Source organism: Lynx rufus, unplaced genomic scaffold (genome assembly GCF_022079265.1).
Source record: "Lynx rufus isolate CCGP_SWC_20201006 ecotype Redwood Valley unplaced genomic scaffold, mLynRuf1.p SCAF_15, whole genome shotgun sequence".
Taxonomy (NCBI): domain Eukaryota; kingdom Metazoa; phylum Chordata; class Mammalia; order Carnivora; family Felidae; genus Lynx; species Lynx rufus.
In genome coordinates, this window is record NW_025814829.1 from 49740254 (window position 1) to 49753364 (window position 13111).

The 13111-nt window shown below is 47.1% G+C and overlaps 1 protein-coding gene across 1 annotated transcript in view; it reads left to right on the forward strand.

The window, feature by feature from the left end:
• The first annotated feature begins 1315 nt into the window (after positions 1–1315).
• VAMP4 (vesicle associated membrane protein 4) overlaps positions 1316–13111 on the forward strand; it is a 48125-nt gene continuing 36329 nt past the window's right edge. The window contains exons 1-4 of the mRNA XM_047077000.1: positions 1316–1661; positions 2434–2600; positions 5532–5747; positions 8329–8460. The gene's annotated coding sequence lies outside the window, so the exon portion shown is untranslated. The remainder of the gene's footprint in view (positions 1662–2433; positions 2601–5531; positions 5748–8328; positions 8461–13111) is intronic.

Here is a 13111-nt window from a genome sequence, read left to right on the forward strand (position 1 = left end):
TCCCTTCTTTGGTAAGTGTGCATAGTTGTAAGTAACCCATTGGTCAGTTAAAGCCTATGGATATTTCGGGGTGGGTTGCCTCATGGGCCGGTTTGTATTCAGCCAGGTGGTCACCATGGCCTTTTCTGCATTCCATTGCTCAAGTCTGTTTGCCCAAAAGCGACCTCTACATTGGCCACCTATGCTAGTAAGGTCTAGAATAGCCCTGGCTATAGATGCTCATTCCAAGCCGATCTCCCTTGCTCAGTCTGTTTCCCCCGCAATTTACAGCGTTGTTAAAAGCTCAGCGATGCACATATTTGGCACCAGTGCCCTTACAGGAACTCCCTTAGGACATTAGGATAAGATGCGCATCTGAAAGTAAAGTTTATTCATTAAACACACCAAGTAGGCGGTAGCACCTACTGATAGATGACATCAGAACGACAGCCTAAGAAGGCTGTTTCTCAAAAGGAGGGTTACATTTTGCATACCGTGCTTTCGGGGGAGTACAGGGTGAGCCGGCACCTCTCAATACATACTTGTTACTCTTCTGAATTTTCAGGTCATTACATTAGTAGTGGGATCCTGCATTTTGGTGCAGAAAAAGTACCGCCAAGTGCCAATTTTCTCCAAATTAAACCTCAATGACACAAGTAAAGTGGTTAAACTAAGGGAGGGCGAGGCGGGAGATGCAGCAGGTAACCTGGCTGGGACTACTTTCTTTTGCCAAGGTCGGGCTGTACTCTTTCCTTCCCTCACTCCCTCTAAGCTCCTGGGGCCTCCTCTTGGGGTTTTCTTTTCCCGGGCCTCCTCTTCCTCGGGTCCCTCGGTCAGACGGCTCGGCCCTTCAACATCAGAAGTGGCCACCGCGCCGGCTCGGAGAGAAGGCGAACACACAGCCCGGGACGCGCGCGCTCTCAGAGGCGGCGGAGAAGCCGGGACCCAGGAAGGCTGCCCCCACGCGGCGCTCGGAAGCAAACCCGCCGCCGAGGCCCCGCCGCCGAGGCCCCGCCGCCGAGGCCCCGCCGCCGAGGCCCCGACACCGCCTCCACCCGGACTCACACCCGCGGCCACGCCCCCTGCTGCCGCGCGTAGATAAACGCTGGGCTACTGCGGCGCTGCCGCAGGCGTGCGGCGTGCAACTCGCAACCAATGAGGTGCCAGGAACCAAAAGCAGTGACCAATGAGACGCTGGGAGGGCCCAGGTGGCCGACCAATCGCGACGCTGCGCACCCGGATGTGCTTGCCAGTTCTGAAGCCCATCTGTGGGCAAGTGTGAGGCGCTCCGCACGTGGGGTTGGGGCTGGCAGCCGGCAGGAGGGCTGAGCGTGTGTTTGGTTCAGTGTGTCGTGCGTGGGGGTGGTGTGTAAGCGTCGTCTCCTTGGGGTTTGAGCGGGGGAGAAATCAATGTGGTCATTAGTCGTGGAAAGAATTCCACCGAGGGTGCCGGGACCAGCGTGCGTGGAAGCCCATCCGATGGTACCTCACAGGGACTAGAGAGACGAGCCTGGTCGGACAGTGAGAATATGAACCTCTTACCTAAGAGCTCCAAGGAGTTTGGCTCCGTGGACTATTGGGAGAAGTTCTTCCAGCAGCGAGGCAAGAAAGCTTTCGAGTGGTACGGAACCTACCTGGAACTGTGCGGCGTGCTGCACAAATACATCAAACCCAGGGAAAAGGTACGCGCGGCCTGGCGGTCCTGAGTGTGTGCTCGGGAACGTGGCAGATGATAACTTTACTCCTGGTGGATAGAGACAGGCGTGAGGGCCCTAATTGGGCCCATGTTTTGAGGCTTCTCCGCGTCATTCCGGCCCAAAGTAGGCAATTTAAAAATGTTCTTGTAAAGGCTTTCGGATAACAGACATGCAGCGCCCAGCTCACCGCTGAACTAATAGCCTCATTGGGACAGTGACTTCGTTAGTTGGGCAACCTAGGTATGGCCTCCTAGAGAGACCTTGTGCTTTTCTGTCACCGTCCATCCGTGTAGAGCAGACAGTACCTGTGGCTTTACTGACACAGGAATCTGTTAGCCAAATCGTTGTTGTGGGCACACTGAATTTCAGGCACTGTGCTCAGCCCATAAGCAACAAGAGCAGCAAGGCGTAAACCTGGGGCACGTTCCGGAAGTGACAAGTGGTAAATGCAACGACGGGGTGGATAGAAATGGAATTGTACTGGAGGTAGGAAAAAAGGAAGGGAGCAAACTAACCTTCGTGGAGGATGTGCCAGACATGCTGGGTGCTGCGTGTGTGTGTGTGTGTGTGTGTGTGTCTGTTCAGGAGTTGAATTCTCATACTAAATTCTGTCAGGTTCATTCATTGTAGGACATGGGAACTGAGGCTCTGAGATCCAGTTTCTTGCCCAAGGTCATACATGTAGTATGGTCACATGGGTGTTTAAACTCAGGCCCATCTTGTCCCAGCGTATGCACTTCTCACCAAACTTTTCCAGAGATGGTGACATTGGGACACAGTTTTGAAGGATCAGTGGGCTTCAAGAGGCTGATCACCGTGGCCCTTCACCGAGGTCAGCAGTACGAAGGCATGGACAGCATCCAGGCCGAGCTGTCAGCCAGAGTCCTGGAGCTGGCCCCTGCCGGGATGCCCACCCAGCAGCAGGTAACAGAGCTTCGGCAGCAGCATACACGGATCTCTAGACAAGTCGTATTAGCAGCCAGGAAGGCGGAGGGTGTCTTGGAAGGAGCTAGGACCAGTGTCTGTGCCCCTGTCTATTCCTGGAGGGCATGTCAACAGCTGCGAGCTAAGTGGGCAGAGCTTATGTTCTCTTGCCCCGGGCAGTGAGAGGAAGGTGAGCGGTGGCTTTTCTTGAGACCATTGAGACCCAGGGTAGCATCTGTGTGTGGGGGGCCTCGAGACTCCTCATAGATGGCATGGAGGAAATGCTGTCCACCTTGCAGGCTCCAGCTCTTTCTACTGTGGATTGTACAGACTGTGTTTCTCTTTTCCCTCTTTGTGTAGGCCTTGACCACTCCTTGACCATTTTGCTTTTTAGAATCATCGAGTGTAGAATGGAAAAGAGCCAAAACAGCTCAGGTTCTTTTTTAGGACATTACCATTGCTGGCCTGGTATTTTACTGGTAAGGAAACTGAAAGTTTTTGCCAAAAGAGTGATGTGTTGTCCATTGACACTGTCTGTCTTGTTCCATCCTGCTCAGAAGGGTAGTTGACAGGTGACTTTTTTGTAGGCACTTTATAGTAAGGAATTTATCCTTCCTGATAGGAAAGCCAAGGTGCCTGGAGGCTCTTTGCAGTAGTGACAGATCTGAAAAAAATGAACCTAGACCCCTGGTTCTCGCCTGTGCTTCTGCTCACTAGGCTGACTTGTGTTTACAGATGAATGTGTGTTTGATTCTTCCTGGCAGACTTTGCTGAGACTTTGCTGTTGGTCCATCAGAGATGCAGATCCTGTAGGGAAGTTCATTTGTGACCTTCTCTCCAGGACCTGCATCTCTGCGATATAAGGGGTCCCTGGTGATTGGTAAATACTCTTGAAAGTCTTTACAAAGAAATGGATGTGAGGGATGCCTGGCTGGCTCAGTGGAATGTGCGGCTCGTGATACCAGGTTTGTGGTTGAAGCCCTACTTTGGGTGTAGGGATTAGTTAAAAATAAGGTCTTTAAAAAAAAGAAATAGATGTGAAGATTGGGAAGGGAAATGGAAAAGTCTATGGGGAAAATGTATTTTTCTCCTATTTTTTTCTCCTGTTTAGAAAAATGAGAAAAAAGATGAGAATAATTGGGGGGAGAAATCTGTCCACACTTGGAATGGTTGCTTTCCCTCTGGATATGTTATTTTTTTCCCTGTTCAGATTCCTTCTTCATAGTTATAGTCCTCTCCTGCGTATTACCTCTAGCTTTTAAGGAAAGTCCTTTTAGGAATTGAGAAATTCATGTTTTTCTTAGGGAGAACCAGTTGCATTTCACTAATGGTTTGGGGGATCTTTATACGTTCACCTCGTTTTCAGAAAAAGTGAATTAAACGTTTTGTGATCTATGGAACGGCCCCAGGAGGTTCTTTAATAGAATGGCAAATCTTTGACGTTTTTGCTGGCCAGAACCCTGGTATCGGGACCCTCAGTTAGAAAAGGATTATAGCTTCTCATATGCCACTGCCTCTGACAGTAGGGGCATGTAAGGTTACAGAAGTCATCAGCGTCAACTGTCTTGTGGTCTGAGAACAGTGAGTACAGACCAGCAAAGGCACATACATTCTTATCTTTCTTCTTTCCAACCATCTTCTAAGTTCATAAGTGTCCAGTTACTTTCCCCTCAAATTGTAATCTGGAAAAGGCTGCATGTGTTGATGTCTAAATTTTTTTTGTTCGTTTATTTAAAAAGGCGATGAAATATATTCAATGAGATAGGTGAAGTACACGGATTTTAAGTATTTCAGTTTGGTGAGTGTTTGCATATGTATCTACTCCTGTAACTTTCCCCTCAAATTGTAATCTGGAAAAGGCTGCATGTGTTGATGTCTAAATTTTTTTTGTTCGTTTATTTAAAAAGGCGATGAAATATATTCAATGAGATAGGTGAAGTACACGGATTTTAAGTATTTCAGTTTGGTGAGTGTTTGCATATGTATCTACTCCTGTAACCAGGTAGAACACTTAAGAATCATGACTCCAGAAATACCTTTGCACTAGGAGAATTTCTGGCTTTCGGTAATGCATTATTTGAGCACCCGATGCAATTCTTTCTTGAATTTTTACTTAAACAACAACAAAAAAAACCTTATTGTGGGTAGTATAATCATAGCTGTACTACTAGTAACAGGTTTGGATCTAACCACAGTAGCAAAAATGTTCATGTTCCTGTCTAGATTGTCACTGTCTTTACCAAGAGTCCTGACTATGTCTTGTTGAAACACCCTGTCTCGGTATTGTATGTCCCTAGAGTGTCAGTTCTTATGTTTAATCCTCAGACGTTAATCTATGTTTAACGTTTCCTTTTAGTGATTCTTTCTTGTTTCTTGTCTACTTCTATCCCCCTGTGTTTTCTGTGGTTTCTCTGTACTTAGGACTAGGATGTGGGCCTTTGTTTTCCTGTGATTTCTGGAACTTGGATTTATTGCCCTCACTTGGTTGATGTGTCTGAGAGGGCAGTTGTGGCCTTTGAGTTGAAAGCTGGGCAGAGGGCATTGCATCTACACTGCCTTGTGATCATGAGCAAGATGTTGGCTGTTGTCCCTCTCAATTCCTAGGGGGAGTCTAATGCTCATGGTGGGGACTCTTGGTATGATGTCAGCTGAGTGCCTTGGGACTTTAAGGGTCCCCAAAGAACCATGTACTGGTTCCTCTTCTGGATCTAGTAAAGGAAGGATTGTGAGGCCAGGGTTGAGTTTTCAGATGTAGATGTCAGATTGGCTCCTGCGTTTTTGGGATGAGATGGAGAAGCTAGGCCTTTAAATCTTGTATCCTCTGGGCAGAGCCAGTGATCCGACTCCCCCTGCCCTCTTTACTCTCCCCGAGGCTGGTACAAAACTGTTCATGAGAAGATAGTAAAATGATGCTTTCTTCCTTTATTGCAGAGACCCCACTGGCATTGTTGGTGGTAGGCCTGGGCGGGGGCAGCCTCCCCCTGTTTGTCCACGATCATTTCCCGAAGTCCTGCATTGATGCTGTGGAGATCGACCCCTCCATGTTGGAAGTGGCCACCCAGTGGTTTGGCTTCTCCCAGAGCGACCGGATGAAGGTCCACATTGCAGATGGCCTGGACTATATTACCGGCCTGGCAGGAAGAGAAGGTACTGCAATTGGAGAATTCGGAGGGATGTTGAGGGAAGAGTAATCCAAGCTTGGCAGACCTGCAAGGGCTTCTAGAATTCCTCTGTAAGAGAGCAGCGTTAGGATCGTCCCAGTCTTTCGCCTGTTCATTTCTTCATTCATTGGTTGACATATTGATTCAGTAAATATAGAGTGCTAGCCATATGCTCAATACTGTGCTAGAAGAACTCACTTCTGGGGTGCCTGGGTGGCTCAGTTGGTTAAGCGTCTGACTCTTGATTTCGGCTCAGGTCATGATGTCATGGTTGTGAGATCGAGCCCGACATTGAGCTCTACGCCAGGTGTGGAGCTTACTTAAGATTCTCTATCTCCCTCTCTCCCTCCCCTACTCTCTCTCTCTCTCTCTCTCTCTCTCTCTCTCTCTCTCTCGCCCAAATAAATAAATAAATAATAAAAACAACAACAATGAAAAACCCCACACCGTTTCTGCCCTTGTGGCACTAACACATCAGTGGGCTTCTCTCCTGATTCTCTTCTGACCCTGCGTCCTTGCCACTTCCTCACCTTCCCATGGAACCTAACGTCTGTAGTCAGGTGAGCAGAAGGGGAAAAGGATTTGGGGTGTGTGTCAGGAGGTGTTTTGTAAATCTTTCAGCTGGAGGTGAAGCCAGAGAGAGCATTCGTGTAGCCTGGTGACTAAACCTGCGGGGCGCTGGGCAGTGGCTGCAGACGGGTGTTTGGTGGTTGTAACCAGCGGGTAGGGCTGCTCCGGGCAGCGCATGAGTAGAGCCTGAAGATGCTGCTAAACATCCTACAGCGCCTGGGACGGCCACCCATGACAAAGAATCGTCTGGCCCCAGATGGCAGTCGTGCTGAGGATGTGAAACCCTGATATAGATGCCACTCGGTGGGGATTCTGATGGAGTGAAGGCTCCATTTTGCTCTAATGATTCGTATCCCAGACAGAGGACAAAAGGCATGTTAATGTCCTGCAGTGGCTCCTCCGGTCCTTCTGCCACTTTACATGTAGGCTCCCGTGACTGGTGCTTTCCTGAGTGTGTGTCCCTCAGGGAGAAGTCAGTGAGGCTGGTCCAGGCTTAAGGGAACCTGGGGAGCTTAGGCCACCCGCCCTTCCTGGTCTGCCCGTTCCATACCTGATACTCTGGCTCTCGCTGGATTAGAGTAGCTCCCAGGAGGGTGTGGCAAATCAGGATGCCGGGGGTGAGTCCTTTGGTGCTGGGTGGACAGATGGTGCGTTCACGGTCATTGCAAACTGAACCGAACTATATCAGAGTTTCACAGTTTACCTGAGTCTGGGGCCAGTGTGGGGGCCCAGGCCCAACCTAGCCAATACATGGGAAACACTTAAAACCGTGCTAGGCTCCTGGCAGGCACTTCGTGCGTGATGTGTTGCCATTGTGACTGCCTGTCGGTCAGTGTTGAACAGCCTGGTGATCATGTCTAACAGCCACCTTCCAGATTGTTGGAGGGCTCAGTGCTACAAATGGGGGCAGTGGTGTCCTTGGACTTTGATGAGCCAACATGTTCTGCTAAGAAACCAAAATGAGATCTGTGCTGTGGATACTAACAGGCTTGTAGGAGTCCTAAGTCAAGATTTATTAATTAATGAATAATCATTATCATAGTCTCAAAGTTTGCTAAAAGTCAGTAGCATTGCAGACTTACCCCTTGTAAAAGACATTCCCATCATACAAAGGAGTGCATCTGGTTCATAATCAGGTCTTTCTCACCCATTTAGCAAATCTATCTTTCCTGAGTCAGCTGTTGTTCAATTAACTAGAAAAGATATACCAACTTTAATTTGAGAACGTTTTCGTCCTGCAGACATTTGCTGGGTCAGTCCCTAAAGGCTAAGGCAGCTGCTTTGCCTAGATCAATGGTTCTCAACTCTGCCTGTATTTAGAATGACCTGGCAGTTTAAGAAAAATACCAGAAGCTTCCCATCTCCCCTCCCCGTCTGTTCCTTCCCTGTCCAGTGTTTTTGACTCAGTTTATTAGGAACGGAGCCCAGGTTTCTAAGTGTTTAGAACATTCCCAGTCTCTAATGTTCTGTTACGTCAAAATACCGGTACAAATGGACCCTTCATCAAGTAGTAATCAAGCTAGAGGACACCATTAATGTGTTTGGAAGTCTTTTGAAAGTGCCTCTTTTTTAATGTGTGTTTATTTTTGAGAGAGAGAGAGAGAAAGAGAGACAGGGTGCGAGCAGGGGAGGTGCAGAGAGAGAGGGAGACACAGAATCTGAAGCAGGCTCCAAGACGCAGGGCTTGAACCCACAAACCATGAGATCATGACCTGAGCCAAAGTCAGATGCTTAACTGAGCCATCCAGGCGCCCCTGGAAAGTGCTTTCCAATGTAGAAGAAGATGAGATGAATGCCCTGTCTCTCAGGTGGGGTGCTCACAGGAGAACCCTGACTGACAGCGACTCCCCTGACAGTGACATCAGTGCCCTTACAGGCGAACCACAGCCTCCACGTCATCCTAACTGAGCCGCTGCGGCCCCCACAGGTCACAGGGGAGATGCGGTGTAAGCGTGTAAGTGGTGTCAGGCAGAGCCTTGTTTGCTTCTCTTTCCCAGTGCGGCCCCACTACAGCGTCATCATGTTTGACGTAGACAGTAAGGACCCAACACTGGGGATGAGTTGTCCGCCGCCGGCTTTTGTGGACCAGCCTTTCCTGCAGAAGGTCAAAAGCATCTTGACTCCTGAAGGTAGGAAGACAAAGGTTGGGGAGGGAGGAGGGGTGGGTCCTTTAAATTTGTTTTTCTTTTCAAATGAAAAATGCTCATGTCAGAAGTGTGTAGCTTGATGAATTTTCCTAAATTGAATACACCCACTCTTGGGCACCAAACACGGAACATTTCCAGAAGTCCAGAAAGTCCTCTTTCGTCCTTCCAGTAACTCATCCTCCTCTCAGGGATAACAACTATCCTAACTTAAGCCAGCACAGCTTAGTTTTGCCCATTTTTGGTTTTTGTATAAATGGAATCTTACAGAATATATTCTTTGATTTCTTTCATTAACATGATGTTCGTGAGAATCACCCATAGTGTCGTGTTTAAGTTGTACCTTATATTGCTGTGCAGTGTCATTGTGTGGCCGTACCACATTCATTTCTCCATTCTGCTATTGGTATTTGGATTGTTTCCTTTTGGGGGCTTTTAGAAGTAGTCCCTGCCCTGGTGTGAAGCCCAGATTCCTCTACCCCTGCCCCCAGGAGGAACCTGCACGTTTGGGAAGGTTTATGTTTGCCAGGAGCATGAGGCACGTGCCTCCCCGCCCCTCAGAGCCTGCACTGGCGACCTGGCCTCTCCAGACACTGGGCCTGGTCCAGGTCCACGTCCCTTCTGCCTTGGCTGTGGATGGCTGGGGCGCAGTGTGCACCCAGGTTGCTTACGGAAGGCAGTTTGGGCCCTCCAGGCCTGGGGAGTTTAGGGTGGTCTCAGACCACCTGCCAAGCCTGCAGCCCCGAGAGAGCCCACCAGCCACCACAAATCTTTCTCAGGGAGCTGCTCTCAACAGGCAGCAGTCAGTCTCCCATTGGACTGGCCGCCAATGGGGGCCGCTTGGGGCTTACCAGTAATCAGGTCTCCAGGGGTCTCTTGTTGAACACTGCCCCAGGCGGCGGTCCTGAAGTCTAGACGTCCTCTAGCTTTCCCTTTAGGCGAGTGTGCACACTGGAGTAGGCTGCATCTGGGATTTATCCACATACCTGTGGCCGGGACAGCCTGCTCCCCTGCCACCTCTCCAGACAGTTGCCCTCCTCCTGGCTTCTGGCTGCCCATGCACAGCCACCTGCTGAGCCTCGTGAGCACAGGGATCCCAGCCCAAAAAGGCCTTCTGAGACAGCAGCTGGAAATGGAGGGCAGACAGCCCAATTTGGGCTTGGCTGCCTGACGGCATTGCTGGCTTCTCCACCACCCAGTGGTGCCACATGTGTCCCACTATTCACAATAGCTAAGAGGTGAAGCAGCCCAAATATCCACCGATGGGCAAATGCATGAAGAAAATGTGCTATTTACATACAGTAGAATACTAATCATCCTTTAAAGTGAATGAAATCTTGACAGATGCTACAACATGGATAATGTTTGAGGATGTTGTGCTAAGTGAAATAAGCCAGTCACAAAAAGACAAGTACTATAGGATTCCACTTGAGTGGGGTATCTGAAGTAGTCAGATTCTTAGAAACAGAAAGTAGAACTGTCATTGCCAAGGTTTTGAGAGAGGGAAGTGGGAAGTTGTTCAGTGGCCATAGAGTTTTAGTTTTACATAGAGTTTTAGAGCTCTGTTGTAATGTGGCTATTGCTAACACTACTGAACTGTACACTTTAAAATGGTTAAGAGGGGGGCCCTGGGTGGCTCAGTCAACCAGTTAAGTGTCCAACTCTTGATTTCAGCTCAGGTCATGATTTCAGGGTTCATGGGATAGAACTCCATGTTGGGCTCTACACTGACTGCGCGGAGCCTGCTTAAGATTCACTGTTTCCCTCTCTCTCTGCCCATTCCCCTGCCCCAAATATAAAGAAACATAAAAAAGTGGTTAAGAGGGACAGCACCTGGCTGGCTCATTCAGTAGAGCATGTGACTCTTGATCTCAGGGTCATGAGCTTGAGCCCCATGTTGGGCGTAGAGCTTACTTAAAAAAACTTTTTTTAAAAATCAGGAAATTTGGGGCGCCTGGGTGGCGCAGTCGGTTAAGCGTCCGACTTCAGCCAGGTCACGATCTCGCGGTCCGTGAGTTCGAGCCCCGCGTCGGGCTCTGGGCTGATGGCTCGGAGCCTGGAGCCTGTTTCCGATTCTGTGTCTCACTCTCTCTCTGCCCCTCCCCTGTTCATGCTCTGTCTCTCTCTGTCCCAAAAATAAATAAACATTGAAAAAAAAATTAATTAAAAAAAAAAAAAGGTTTAAAAATCAGGAAATTAAATACACATATGCATACACACACGTACTAAACTTTCCTGCCTAAGAGCCTTTGTTCTTGCTGCTTTTTGCATGACTGATTCCTTCTCATATTTCTGGTTTCAGCCTAAATGTTACCCCCCCCCACCCCCACCCCCGGAAAAATCCCCCCTGACAGCCCTATCTTTTGAAATGGCCACTTGTTTGTTCTTTTCAAAACATTTATCACAACATATAATTTATTTCTGCCTTTCTTTCCTGCTATACTATAAAGTCTGAAGACAGCAGCTGTGCTTATATTTAAGGCACACAACTTAATTTAGTAAGAGATATACAATAAACGTCCAGTATACTTTTTGTGAGTGAACAAATGAGTCTGTATAAGCTGGGAATAATAACATGGGATTGCCGTGAGAATCAGATGCAGTAACGTATTGGCAGAGGGCCTGGCACATACCTCTAGTTTCTAGGGACAGACATTTTTATTTCCCAGATGACCTTTCAAGTCTGATCTAACTCCAGGCTTCTCAGGGATGGTACAGGACCCTGGGCAAGGCAAGTATGTGCATGTTAGTAAGCAGAACCCCTGTATTCTAGTCAGTAAGAGCAACCTTACCAAAAAGTAGGATTTTTCATGCCTGGGACAAACAGGTACAGAAGTAGTTGTTTGTTTTTTGCTCAGAACTCACGATATCCTTAGGGCCATCCACGCCTTATGGGAGAGGGTGGAATACTTAAAACAGGGGTTCTGAATCTGGGAACCCTTGAGGACCCATGAATAGAATTCAGAGGGTCTGTAGACTTCGATGGGGAAAAAATTATATCTTTATTTCCGCTAACCTCTAACAAATTTAGCATTTCCTTCAACTATAGACGGAGACCCCTCTCCACAAAAGTAAACCCTGTCAGTAGTACTAGCTGTACCTGTGATTTTATTACCAATTGGAACCACTAAGATTTTTGTATCACATTACAGTCATAGATATCTTGAAATATACTCATATGTGGAATTAAGGTACAAAACAGATGAACAAAAGAGAAGGCAAGCAAAAATGATATAAAAACAGAAGGAGACAAACCACAAGAGACTCTTAAATACAGAGAACAAACTGAAGGTTGTTGTCAGGGTGTTGGGTGGGGAGTTGCGCACTTGTTGGGAGGGCACTGGGTGTTATATGTAAGTGATGAATCACTAAATTCTGTTCCTGAAATCATTACTATGCTATATGTTAACTAACTTGGATTTAAGTTAAAAAATAATAAATTATTTAAAAAACAAAAATAGATATCTTGAAATATTGTTTATGCTCGTTACTAATTCAAAATCATGGTAGATGTTGAGTATGACACTAGATTTTGTGGTTTAAGGAGTTAATAAAGCACATACCTTAGTGTATCAGAAATTTCACTTTTAAAATATTTTATAGCATTATAAATTGCCTTGCTTTGCAATTCTGCGTAGTTTATTATTTAAAAAAAATTTTTTTTAATGTTTATTTATTTTTGGGAGAGAGAGCACAAGCAGGGGAGGGGCAGAGAGAGAGGGAGACACAGAATCCGAAGCAGGCTCCAGGCTCTGAGCTGTCAGCACAGAGCCTGATGCAGGGATCTAACTCACAAACTGTGAGGTCATGACCTGAGCTGAAGTCGGATGCTCAACCAACTGAGCCACCCAGGTGCCGCTGTGTATTTTATTTTGATGCATTTAGAAATGTTACTCTGATAAGAGGTCCCTAGACTTGACCAGATTGGCAAAGGTTCTTGGTGCACAATGCCTGTCACTTAACAGGAGCATTGTGAATGTTTCTTCGTGGTTGAGAGAATTTCTCCTATGTTTTTGTTACTGCTTTGAATCTATAATTATGCAAAGAATAAACCAGAAAGGCTTGCTTGGTCCTTAGCGAAAACCTGATTACATTCTTTTAGAAAAACGTTGTTAGAGATTTATTATTTCACTTTAACTTTTCATTCTCTGAAGGAAGTTTGAAATACATCTATTAAAGGTATTTGGATGATATAATTCCATTCCTTTTACATAACTGTTCATGTATACTTGTGACCATAGCATCTAAAATTTTTTTTTTTTTTACATTTTATTTATTTTTGATAGAGACAGAGCACAAGTCGGGGAGGGGCAGAGAGAGAGGGAGACACAGAATCCGAAGCAGGCTCCAGGCTCGAGCTGTCAGCACAGAGCCCGACGCAGGGCTCGAACTCACAAACCGCAAGATCATGACCTGAGCCGAAGTCGGACGTTTAACCGACTGAGCCACCCAGGCGCCCCAATGACCATAGCATCTAAAGTGGGGAACTGTGATTTGTGATATTAATTTAACTCAGTGAAGTGTGACTGTGATTCTAAGACCCAGCTTTTCAAGGATCGTGTCTTAAGCTTAGAAATGAGTGTGAGCAGTGATGCAGAATTTTCTTTGCTTAAAAGAAAAAGATTAAAAATGAAAA